The sequence below is a fragment of the Canis lupus genome, chromosome 18 (assembly GCF_048164855.1).
Source record: "Canis lupus baileyi chromosome 18, mCanLup2.hap1, whole genome shotgun sequence".
Lineage (NCBI taxonomy): Eukaryota > Metazoa > Chordata > Mammalia > Carnivora > Canidae > Canis > Canis lupus.
The window spans coordinates 15,772,087-15,786,072 of NC_132855.1; the positions used below are offsets into that span (position 1 = coordinate 15,772,087).

Genomic DNA, 13,986 nt, shown 5'->3' on the forward strand with positions numbered 1-13,986 from the left:
TCAGGTCCCACACTCACTGGGGAGTCTACTGGAGATTCTCCCACTCTCTCTCTCCCTCTGCCCTTCCCTCCTGAACTCTCTCTCTCTCTCCCTCTCTCTTTATAAAATAAATAAATCAGTATTAAAAAAAAAGAATATATTATCTAAGTGTGGTAAATCAGAAGTGAGAGACTTCCTGTGTTCAGCTTATTTGATCAAATTCTCAGCAAACTTTCATTCTCGCTTAGCCAACAGCTTCTATTCTTTACCATAAGTTCAACAAATACAACTGAACTAAAGGAGAAAAAAAATATAAATGATAAAATACATGTCACAGTCAGTCCAATGGTATAATCAGCTGGGACCTTTACTTTGAGTCTATACAACCAAGATAGGAAGAGAATGAAAAAGAGACTGTCCACAACAGTAAATTCTGGAAGCAATCTTGATGGCTAAATAAATTATGAAATATCTGTATACATAATTCTATGATGCCCATATAAGACAAGGTAAGTATATGTATTTGGACATGGAAAGATGTCCATGTAAATGAAATGAACAAGTTACAAACTTATATATAGTGATCCCACTGACATAAAACAAAACCAAATATGTTTGTAAATGCACTGAACAAGGTATGCCATGCAAGTCACTCAGCAAACTATATACCCTGGGAGAAGAATGAAATTTCATAGGCAGAAAGGAAATAAAAGGGGCTTTCAGATTTTATTCTTTGCTAGTAAGAACATATTAGTTTTATGCTTTTAATAAATATGTAAAGAAGTACACATAAGTTTATAAAGATTATAAAAAGAAAAAATATTAAAATATACAAAAAATTTATAAAAAGAAAACTATTAAAAGCAGTATATATACAGAGAAATTAATTATGTTCATGCATGCATACAACACAAATCTTAGGCCATTAAAAGTCATGAAGTAGGGCAGCCCCGGTGGCGCAGTGGTTTAGCGCCGCCTGCAGCCCAGGGCGTGATCCTGGAGACCCTGGATCAAGTCCCACGTCAGGCTCTCTGTATGATGCCTGCTTCTCCCTCTGCCTGTGTCTCTGTCTCTCTCTCTCTCTTTGTCTCTATGAATAAATAAATAAAATCTTATTAAAAAAAAAGTCATGAAGTAGATTTATATTTATTGACATGGAAAGATAGTCATAATTTATAAGGAAAAAAGCCAGGACTGGACAGTATAGCTCATTCTGTTTAAAGTGTGTATGTGGGCAGCCCAGGTGGCTCAGTGGTTTAGCACCGCCTTTGGCCAGGGCGTGATCCTGTAGACCTGGGATCGAGTCCCATGTCAGGCTCCCTGCATGGAGCCTGCTTCTCCCTCTACCTATGTCTCTGCCTCTCTCTGTGTGTGTCTCTCGTGAATAAATAAATAAAAAATTTTTGAAAAGATAAAATATTTTAAAAAATAAAAAATAATGTATGTGTCTATAAATTAATCTCTAAAAGTCCATTAATAATCACAATTAGTCACAAAACAACAATAAACTACTCATATAATTGTTTTTTATTCATTTAACTGTATTCTCCAACATAAAACAATTAACATAGTAGCAGTATAAGGAAAAATACTCCTTAAAGTAGTTTTACTACACTAAAAGAACTATATAGATCTGAAGTTCATGAATAAATGTTAATAGTTTATAATCACACAAAAGTAAAAAATAAAATGGTATATACACATACATACGAACACACACACACACAATTTACATACATATATGGCCAAATATTTCAGATAAAGGTCATTAAGATTCAGAATTATCCGGATAAGCACCTCTGCTTTTCCATGTAACTTCTTGTATGTGTACATACAATCTCAGTTATTTTGTATAGATCAGTGCACAAATGCTTCCATCTTCAGTCGTGTGTATAATTTTAAAAAATCAATCAGTTTTGTCAAGAATAAAAAAGTTGCTAGTAGGAGCACCTGGATGGCTCAATGGGTTAAGGGTTGAACTCTCAATTTCCCCTCAAATCATGATCTCAGGATCATGAGATCAAGCTCCACATTGCGCTGGGCTCTGCACTAGGCATGGAGTCAGCTTGAGATTCTCTCTCTCTCTCTCTCTCTCCCCCCCCTTCCCTCCAAAAAAAAAAAAAAAAATGTTGCCATTAAAACCAAGAATTTCACTTAACATCTTTCCAACAGAAGCTGCTGTATTCTAATGGACCTTTATAAAACCCATAAAATAAGCATTATAATGAAAGAAAATGCCACAAAACTATTAAAATGATGGCTTTTAACCTTTCTAATGCACAATGTGCAGTCAATAGCTTTTTTAAATCCTGAGGGCCAAATGCACTGTAAGGTTTATAAGAGAAAAACTCCACTCCCAAGTTTAAAATTCTCATTGCTTAAAAGTAACAATAAATTTCCTAGTAAAACACTGGGTTCTGGTTTTAATTAAAAGTAAATGTGCTAAGATTGCCACCTCCTGCTGAAGAGAAAGTCAAGTCCTATATGATCTACCTCAAGTAGATTTTCAAAAGACTTCAGATCTGAATTCTGTCTTAAAGAAAGATTATTTGGAATTCATAAAAATGTATTTACAACCTGGTAACATTTTACTAACTACTTGAAATTAGTCAAAATTGCTGTGGTACATTCCAAGAGAATATAATAAAAACAAAAATAAATTAACATTTCAGCATCATCATTAACCACCTAAACTATCAATGCCAAGATTCAGATTTAACCTCTAAAATTATTTCAGTCTTCCAGACAATGTCTCACTTCTTAATCCCCTCTATTTCTCCAATAGAAACAGCATGTGTCATTCTGGGAAATTTCTAATTGTTAAATTCTGTTAAAAGTTTAAGTCAATGAACAAATGCTTCTTCTAATAAAATTCAATAACTGTGATAGAATTATGGATTTAACATGTAAAGTCCTATAGCATTTTCTAAACAGATGAATTGTTTAAGGGTTACTACTTTCCTTAGGTCTCCCTACATGGAAACACATTTTTTCGATTATATAGCAAAGACTATGGCTTCTGTTCAAGCCTAGATTTTATTGTTTATAAAATTAGAAACAGATACATACACATACAGAAACATAACACACACATAGGTAAACATGTACACCTAGGCTATATATATGAACAGTTGAAAGGTTTTATGTATTATATAAGAAGGTACATTACACACATATGAAGAAATTAAAGTTAATCTCTCAAATGAATAATTCATTTATAAACAAGCCTTTTTTAATCTCACAGATATCCTTATCACATGCTATCAAAATTATTTACACAATTCAGTCAAAATTAAATGAAAATACTGATGAGCCCAGCACCTTTATTATTTTGAAAAATCAAGAACTATTTACAGTCATTGTTTGCCATTCTTAATCCAGAAAGGAAGGATTCTATTTTGATCTAGAATGTCTCTAAGAGTTCACCAAAATCATTCTGCATTTTTTTTTTCTATCCTGTGGAAGGGAGGATGATGTTAGGGCTCCAGGAAATTGAGTCTACAGGTTTCTGGAGATTGCTTTTTTCTCTTAAATCATTAAGACAGTTGCAGACTGATAGACTCATGTCCTGCGGGACTGTGAGCTCTATCAGTTCACCATTTGTTTTTCCAGGAGTGCCTGAGGAATGCCACACATATCCCCACCTGGAGGGTAGGTTGTGGGGTGTCAGCTTGTGCTTTGCCCGCGGCTTGCCTTCTGCTCCCTCATGACTATGGCTGTGATTTTTTTTTTTTTTAGATTTTATTTATTTATTCATGAGAAACAGAGAGAGAGAGAGAGAGAGAGAGAGAGAGGTAGAGACACAGGCAGAGGGAGAAGCAGGCTTCATGCAGGGAGCCCAACGTGGGACTTGATCCCAGGTCTCCAGGATCACGCCCTGGGCTGAAGGTGGTGCTAAACCACTGAGCCACCCGGGCTGCCCATCACTCTGCATTTTTATCGATACTTGATTTGCAACTACATGCATTTCTGTTTATACCTAAATTTTAAGATTAAAGGTGATTTATATTTTATTCTTAATAATTTTCTGCATTTTTCTAAAGTCTTTAAAAAAAATTTTTAAGACCTTATTTATTTCAACGAGACAGAGAAAGAAAGCACATAAGCAGAAAAAGGGGCAGAGGGAGAAGAAGAAGCAGACTTCCTGCTGAGCAGGGAGCCTGAAGCAGGGCTCAATCCCAGAATCTTGGAATCATGACCTGAGCCAGAGGCAGACACTTAACTGACTGAGCCATCCAGCCACCCCCCTAAATTCTTTTCTAATTATAGATGATCTCTGTAATTTAAAATAAGTAAGTAATTTTAAAGCAATAATTAAACATTTAGAATATGAAACATTAATCATAAAGCTTGGTATTGATCACTCACTCCCTCAAAAAAAAAAAATGTGTAGTACCAAAGGAGTAATCTATGCATTTATGACTTCTCATGAGTTGTCAAAAGTAACATATACAAAATTCTAATTCATATCTAACATTTGTAATAGGAGCTTTTTACATTTGTAATAGGAGCCCCAATTACAAATCTAGCATTTGTAATTGGGGCTCCACCTGCAGTAGAGAGTCTGCTGGAGATTCTCTCCCTCTGCCCCTCCCCCCATGCTCTCTCTCAAAAAAAAATAAATCTTTAAAAATTAAATAAATAAAAATAAAGCCTAACTCGGCTTTCATTCTCAATTTTAATTCTCCATCCTCACTTCCCTTAGCACACACCTGACCCAAGGTCAAGTATAACTTCATTTCAAGACACCTAAGGATATATAGGAAGTTCCCCTCTTTCCTTTGTATCTTTTGTAATAAGGGAAATTAAAAGGTTTCTGAATTTGCATAAACATAATTGAATCTAGCTGCTAAGATTTTTATTTCAAATTAATATTATTAATTACTTGGTGGTTCAGTGGTTGAGCATCTCCCTTTGGCTCAGGGCAGGATCCCAGAGTCCTGTGATCAAGCTCTCATCGGGCTCCAAAGGAAGCCTGCTTCTCTCTCTGCCTATGTCTCTGCCTCTCTCTGTCTCTCATGAATAAAAAAATAAAATAAAATTTAAAAAAAAAAAAGATTAGTGGAGCTACGTCAAATGGCTCAGGAGCCAACTTGAAGAAGCTCCATTGGCCAAAAATGGGATGGTTTTTAGCATTAATAAAAATAATAACTTCAATAAATAGAAAAGCATCAAATATTTAAATCTCTGAGTTCATAATAATATGCAAACAGCAAAAACAACCACTAATTTGTCATCTTTGGAGGATGCTAGGAAACCAACTCTATATTATCAAAATAAAGAACCAAGCATTTATCTTGGCTTTCCTATATGAAATGCACCTGTGGGTAACAAAACAGTTGGTTATTTATTAAAGATTTATTTTTAGATGTATTTCAGCTAATATATAATAAAGGAATAGTAAAAAAGCAGAATATAAGCATTTTGTGGCACCTGGGGGGTTCGGTTGATTGTGTGTCTGCCTTCAGCTCAGGTCATGATCTCAGAGTTCTGGTATTTGCTGAAGCCTGGCTCCCTGCTCTGCTTCTCCCTCATCCTCTACCCCTCCCTTCTCCCCACCTCTCTTCTCCCTCCCACACCCCCTGCTCATGTGCACTCTGTCTCAAATAAATAAGTAAAATATTTTATAAATAAATAAATAAATAATTTTAAAAGAATATAACCATTTTGAATCTCTAATAAAATAATGATGAGAAAATGTTCACCAATGGCTACTGACAAGACAAAAAGAGACAACTAGGCATCACGTGCCTCCTTACAGAAGTACACCCACTAGCCGTGAAACTGTCTTGCCAAAAAAAATCAAACCCAAATCTGATAGTTTCCAGATCTAACTACAAATGTACAAATTTGAAGGACAGAGAAACATATAGATCTATAAGGCACTATGAAATACAAAATCCAGACTGTAAGAATTAATAAGGCAAACAACCTACTCAACAAATAATTTACAGAGGAAAAGGACAAGAGAGCAAAAAAAAAAAAAAAACCCCTAATTTTAACCTGTTAAGATATTTTAAAAGAATAAAAAGCCAGTTAAAATTTGGTGTTATAACACATTATTTTGCCACTATTTTGCCATTATTTTGCCACTATGCTCTCAAGTTAAGCCTAACCTGAAAAGTTCGCTATAAGAATGTTTTTTATTTTTTATTTTTACTTTAAAGATTTTATTTATTCAAGAGAGACACAGAGAGAGAGAAAGAGAGAGAGAGGCAGAGACATAGGCAGAGGGAGAAGCAGGCTCCATGCAGGGAGTGTGACGTGGGACTGGATCCTGGGTCTCCAGGATCACGCCCTGGGCTGAAGGCAGTGCTTAACTGCTGAGCCACCCGGGCTTCCCAAGAATGTTTTCTAAAACTTGAAATAAACTCACTTATTTGCAATCACTATCATAAATGCAACAGGGAGATATATAATAGTTAAAAACTCAGTCTACAGAATCAGATCCACCCAGGTCCAAACCTCAGCTCTGCGCTTAGTAGCTGTGTAAAGTCAAGCGAGAAATTTTAATTTATAATTATCAGTTTCCTCATCTACAAGATAAAGTTAACATTGACTTGACAAGACTATTTTGGCAATTAAATAAGATACTGCATACAAAGAACTTAACAGAGAGGCATTCATACAATATGTCTAATAATATAGCTATTAGTAGTATAAGAAATAAGAATGTCGCATATTAGAATTCTAAAAATACAAATCTAAATAATCACAAAACTCTATTCAAAAGTAAACGGCACAATTGCCATTTTCACACACTAAGGCTCACTTAAGAAAACAATTAGAGGGAAAAAATTAACTTAAGTGGAATTCAGACCAATAGGGAGTATCTTTCAGTAACATAGATGAGAAACAGAAAAAATGCAAATTATGGTAAAGATGGTAGAAATGGTTATAAAGCAACTTATTCCTCAATCTTCTTTCTTTTTAGTAATCTCTACGTCCAACATAGGGCTCAAACTCACCACCCCAAGATCAAGAATCACATGTTCTTCCAACTGAGTGAGCCAGGCACCCCATTATTTCTTCATTTCCTATGTCTTTAGAATTTCTTTTTGGGGAACCTACAGAACCACCAGAAATCAAGGCCAGTGACCCTGAACCTTCAATTCATGTGATAATAAAGATATCACCTAACTCCATCCATTACGCTAACCTAGAAACTATTCCCCAGATTTTTTCTGAAACTCAACCATAAACCATTTGATGACTTGGTTATAAGAGAAAGAAAACAATTTTAAAGGCACAAGTCCATGTAATCTCCATCATTCCTTACGATAGTCATGTGCATAAGTCTTTGACTTCTTAGACAAAGACACACAAACACAAACACACAAACAAGCACACAACTGGAAACAAAATGTTCCCATTTTCAGTAGAGTTCATGCTACAGAGATAAGAGACTAAAGTTATACTCAAATACACTGTAGTATCTGCTATTGTTAATTATACATTGGCTTCCTTTCATTCACAAGGACTCCCTCATTTCATTAGGTATATATTGCAATGTTTTCCTCTTAGGATTAAAATTCTTATGCTATATTTGGTCTTTAACCAAGAATATTCCTTTGAAATTTATATATTTTATTATTATATATATTTATATTACATTTACATTAAATATATATATATATGGATAGAGACAGAAACAGATATAGAGATGGTTGTTTTTTCCTCAAAGGTAAACATGATTGCCTTTTCAAAATACTCTCCTTACTTAAAATTCAAACACAAATGCATTTTCAAATTCAAACTTGCCACATACCTCAGTGAAGAAGAGCAACTCTGGCAAGATTTGTAAGGTTGTTAACAAAATTTTAAGAAGTTATAAGCAATTAAAAATTCACTCTAGGAAAAAAAAATTCACTCTAGGGGTGCTAAGCTAGCTCAGATGGTTAAGCCTCTGCCTTCAACTCAAGTCATAATCTCTAGGTACTGAGATCAACCTCCACATCAGGTTCTCAGCTCAGCAAGGAGTCTGTCTCTCCCTCTCCCCCTGCTTATGTTCTCTCTGTCTCTCTTTTTCTCTCTAATGAAAAAAATATATCTTTAAAAAAAAATCACTCTAATATATGAACAATACAAAAGCTTTATCTTCAATTACATGAATTGCCTGAAGCTCTCTAGATTTATTCCAAAATTAAAATGCTCTACCATTTCAGCCTAGCAACAAAGTTGGTAATTTATTTTATTTATTTATTTATTTATTTGAGAGATAGAGTGTGCAGCCGAGAGGGGCAAAGGGAGAGGGAGAGTCTTAAGCAGACTTCACGGTGATTGTGGAGCCCGACACAGGGCTCCATCTCAAGACCCTGAGATCACAACCTGAGCTGAAACCAAGAGTTGGACACTTAACTGACTGTGCCATCCAGGTGCCTCCACAAAGCTGGTAGTTTAAAAGCAAAGGAATTATTTAAACAAGAATATAATAGCCCACAGTAGCAGTTTCCCCTATTTTTTATTATTAAAATGAAATAAGCAAAAGAAGATTTTTTTTAATTCCAAACTAAATTATTCTAAAATAAATACTTTTTGCATGGAGTTCACGTATTTGGTGATTTCAATCTCATACATATTTTTTAAAACCAAAATATAACTAAGCATATTTATTCATTCCAGACACAAATTACTTACTATATGTCTGGATCTGGTCTATGTACTGCAGATTAAAAAATATGAATAAAATTTAGTCCTTAATATCAAGAAAGAAATACTCAGGTCAAGAAATACCAAAACAGGGGATCCCTGGGTGGCGCAGCGGTTTAGCGCCTGCCTTTGGCCCAGGGCGCGATCCTGGAGATCCGGGATCGAATCCCACGTCAGGCTCCCGGTGCATGGAGCCTGCTTCTCCCTCTGCCTATGTCTCTGCCTCTCTCTCTCTCTCTGTGTGACTATCATAAATAAATGAAAAATAAAAAATAAAAAAAAAAAAGAAATACCAAAACAGGTCACTATACCATAATTAAAAGTAAGATATAAACAAATTCTGCAGAAATATATAAGCAGAAATAACCAAACCAGAAGCCAGGCCAGGAGGGTTTCATGGAGAAAGAGACACCAGTAGAGCCGAGCTGCCAAGAAGGCTCTGGGGACTGTTGATGAGCCAACAGTAAATGCAACTGGTACAAGAGAAACTGCGAGTGCAAAAAACACTGCTAAACTTATAAGAGACTTTAGATTTTTCTCTTACACTTTAGAAAAGGTGCATGGCTTTAATTTTGTAGTTGTAAAACAAATTTCTTAGTCTAAATCAAAACCATAAAACATGATTTCTTTTCCCTTACCCTTATTTAGCAAAGTGAAATTTTGTAACTTACATTTAAAAGGTAGGCTTGGAATGTTTCATTTTATTGTTGTTACTTCATACTAATTTCAGAATTAAGAAGGGTGTTCACTTTTGTTTTGCTCTAGTAGGTATAAGATTAAATGTAAATTGGTAAATACATGAATTGGATAACTTACAATAAGGAAATAATATATGTATAAAAGAAAGTAACACATAAGTAACTAACAAAATCATAGTGTGTACATGAGAACCAACTATCTTCGTATTTCATAAACATGATTGTATTCAAAACACTTAAATCTAGCCTTTATGTTTATGGACATAATTGTGTACAACATAGTTTTATATATAACAGAAATCACCTCAACAGTGAAGATTCAGTCTAACCCCTCCCCCAGCCCCACTAGTTCATTCTCTCTCTCTCTCTCTCTCTCTCTCTCTCTCTCGTGCTCTCCCTCTCTCAAATGAATGAATAATATCTTTAAATAAAATTTTAAAAAAAGACTCAGGCAAACATCAAAGCAAATCCTAAATGCAGATCAACTGGGAACAGCCCCAACATCCCAACCCAGGAATGTTTTCACATTCAGCAATATAGTCAGTCAAAAAGTATCAGTGGCATTCACTCTAAAATCACTCAACATAGAAATATGTTATGAGGGGCAACTGAGTGGCTCAGTGGTTGAGCATCTACCTTTGGCTCAGGGCATGATCCTGGAGTCCTGGGATCGAGTCCCACATCAGGCTCTCCAGAGGGAGACTGCTTCTCCCCCTGCCTATGTCTCTGCCTCTCTATGTGTGTCTCTCATGAATAAATAAATAAAATCTTTTAAAAATATGTCATGATACCAACTCACACTCTTCTCATTTGAAGATATGTTGATCCCAACAAGCATTAGAGTCAGGAAAGGGCACTCTGACGTTTGTCAGCTATATTCCCTTAAAGAAATTCTTTAAACCTTAGTTTCAAAAAAAAAAAAAAAAAAAAACTTAGTTTCCCCATCTGTAAAATAGACTACAGTTACATAATTCTCAGCAAAATAACTGGCACATAGTAAGCCACTCAATAAATACTATTATGAAATCTTCAACTGATGTAGGTGATTACATGAGGTCAGTAAATCACCAGCAAAGTACTTGGCATAAGTCAGCATGTAACTCATATAAGTTTCTGATATTGGTTTCTTTCCTTTCTTAGGACAAATGCACTAGCATTTACCTTATAACTCTAACAATATCTAGAAAAGAGCTTCCCAGAAGTCTATGTAAATCCTAACTAAATAAGAAGGCTTCTGTAACTACTTCTGAATACTCAGGATCTTTCAATGTCACATGTAGTTCATAAGCTCTGGCTTCACCAGTTCACAGTTACTGCACGCTATAAAAATAATACCCTGAATTTACAAAAATGGCTTTCTGACCAGGAGCTTAAGCCACTTCTAAATAACAGTTCATTACTGACAATGACAGGATCAGTCAAATACAGAACCATATCTTACAGGAAACCCAAGGCTAAAAAGAGGATCTGTTTTATACTGACAAAGTCAGTCAATGGCAAAACAAACACTCAAACTCAAAATTTTTGGCCTCAAACTGAGAGTTTTTTACAGCCCAGATTGCATTTCCTCAAAGGACAAAAAAAAGGACACTGATACATTGATTCACATCAATTTTCCAAGTCTTCACTCAATACACACAAAACCAACACACAGTTGTGATTAAACATTTATAAAAGGAGTAATGTCAAAATCTTTTCTTTATTAAGGTATATCAATGTATTCTTTGCTGTAATGTCTGAGGTTGATAGTATAACCTTTCTGTTCTTTTAGGGAGGTTGGCTTATTAAGTGTAATTATTTTTAAACCTACTACACATTATAAAATTGTACACAAAATTTAATGTTTTCATCTTACGAGTTTTTATAGTTCATCTTGTTTCCTCTGGCCATTTGCTTTTAATATGCAACCAGTGAACAATATGTTTTTTATGTTTCACATTTAAAAATTCAGTCTTCCGAAAGCTCAGCCAGAAATGTCCATTTCAAAAAGCTTTCTTTAGCCACTTGGCTTTCAGTGACATATGTGCAAAGTGAAAATGTAATCAACAGTGATTTTCTGCAGATCAGATGGAATCACTTAGCATACTCAACGTGGTTCCCAGTCCTTGCCTCAAGAGGAATGTCCTTCAGCAGGCAAGTGTTTCTTTTAAACATCAGACTAGCTACTGTTGTTTGAACACCAGTGTTATCTTGGCATGCTTGGAATATATGTATATTCTGAGGATTATAAATGCTACCCTGTATCAAAATAAAATTGGAAAACATTTACATTATAAACATTGTATGGAGTCAATACAAAATTTAAGTAACTAGCAAGTAGTATTTGAGGAACTAAAACTTTTGAATTTTAATCAATTCCTCTGTTTTCAAAGTTTCTTTAAGCTCAGAATACTGCACAGATACAATAGTGCTCATGTAAGCAGAAATACTAAATATCAAAAAAGTTAGTGTTAAAAAATTATGAACTGCAAATAATCTTATTATGTATGCTCTCTTCTGTCACACAAATGATTATTTTTAATTTAAAAATTACCATAAAAAATTACCATAAAATGAATAACTCAGGAAATAACAGGTGCTGGCAAGGATGTAAAGAAAGGGGAACCCTTTTACACTATTGGCGGGAATGCAAACTGATGCGACCCCTCTGGGAGAAGTAGAAGGCTGTGAGATAGCTCCCTGAGAGCCACTGGTTGGGCACCAACCTGAACATAAACACACACACACACACACACACACACACACACACACACTGCAGGACTGACAATCATCCTGCAGGATGATTGCTACAGGGGAAGAACAGAACAGACATCAGAAATCCAGCAATACTGGGAGATGGTAAAGCCTGGTCAAGCTGATATGCAGACACTTCATTAACACCTTGTAAACATCCTGAGAAAGGCTGCTCCCTTGAGAGTAAGAACCATGCCCCAGGGATCCCTGGGTGGCGCAGCGGTTTGGTGCCTGCCTTTGGCCCAGGGCGCGATCCTGGAGACCCGGGATCGAATCCCACATCGGGCTCCCGGTGCATGGAGCCTGCTTCTCCCTCTGCCTGTGTCTCTGCCTCTCTCTCTCTCTCTCTCTGTGACTATCATAAATAAATAAAAATTTTTAAAAATTTAAAAAAAAAAAAAAAGAACTATGCCCCAGACTAAGCCCTAACAAGATCCACAGGGAAGAGAGTTTGGGAGTCAAGATATCTCAAGTCAAAGAAGTTTAGGAAATACCTTGGACTTCCCATAAAGCTGCCGTGTAAGAACATAAAATCAAGCTGTCACAAGTTCAAGGTGATCAGCCAGTAACTGAACTTGTTATTTTCAGTCTTTACTTTAGCTTTTCTGCTGGATATGCAAAGATACGTCAATGTGGTTTTAATTTGAATTTCGTTGGGGTCTATCGATGCTGAGCATCTTTTCATGTCCTTATTGAGCCATTTGTTTATCTTCTTCTGTGATATGTCTCTCCAAATATTTGTCCTTTTAAAAATTGGATTATCTTCTTATGAGTAATAAGAGTCCATTATATGTTCTAGATACAACTCATTTGTCAACTATAACTATATGCATTGTGAATATTTTCTTTCAGTCTGAGACGTGCCTTTTCATTTTCTTATAAAAATATTTTCTTTTGAAGATGAGATTTTAATTTTGGTGAAGTATAATTTATTGTTTTGTTTCTTTTATAAGTGCTTTGTATGCCTGAGAAATCTTTGCCTACTCCGAGGTAATAAAAATTTCTTCATAAAAATAAATGTTTATTTTTTTCTTTGACAAGTTCAACAGTTTTAGCTTTTAAATGTAGGTCTGTTACCCATTTTATGTTAATCTTGTAATTTTTCTTCTTGCTTTTATATGGACTTATTTTCAATTGTGGAACCAATCTTATATTCCTACAATAAATTTCCAATTGGTCATGAGAGGTTATCCATTTTGTATATTGCTAGATTCCATTTGCTAATATTATTTTAAAATTTTTGCATCTGTGTCAATGAGGCATACTGATTATAATTTTTCCTTCTTATGGGAACTTTGTCAGCTAATTAGTATCAAGACTAAATAGGCCTCATAAATGGGTTGGGAAGTATTCCTTCTTCATCTATTTTTGGAAATAGTTTATATAGCACTGATATTATCTCTTCTTTAAATATTTAATTATTGGGATCCCTGGGTGGCACAGCGGTTTGGCGCCTGCCTTTGGCCCAGGGCGCGATCCTGGAGACCCGGGATCGAATCCCACGTCGGGCTCCCGGTGCATGGAGCCTGCTTCTCCCTCTGCCTGTGTCTCTGCCTCTCTCTCTCTCTCTCTCTCTCTCTCTCTCTCTCTGTATGACTATCATAAATAAATAAAAATTAAAAAAAATAAATATTTAATTATTTTACCTGTAATACTGTCTAAGCTAGAAATATTTTTGTGAGATGTTTTTTATTATGAATTCAAAAATCTGAATAGATGTAGGGTTGTTAAAAGTTTCCATTTCTTCTTGTGTTGGTTTTTAGTAAATGGTGGTCTTGAAATAATTTGTTTATTTCATCTAAGTTATTAAATTATATTGGCATAAAGTTGTTTATAATGTCCATTTATATCCACTTTAATATGTCTGAGGTCTAAAAGTATCTTTTAAAAAACAGAATTTCTAGATTCACAGACTAATGGTGGTCAC

At 35.1% G+C, this 13,986-nt stretch overlaps 1 protein-coding gene across 16 annotated transcripts in view; it reads right to left on the reverse strand.

Annotated features, from left to right (window-relative positions):
* BBS9 (Bardet-Biedl syndrome 9) overlaps positions 1-13,986 on the reverse strand; it is a 432,524-nt gene that overhangs the window by 347,857 nt on the left and 70,681 nt on the right. The gene's annotated exons all lie outside the window — the stretch shown is intronic.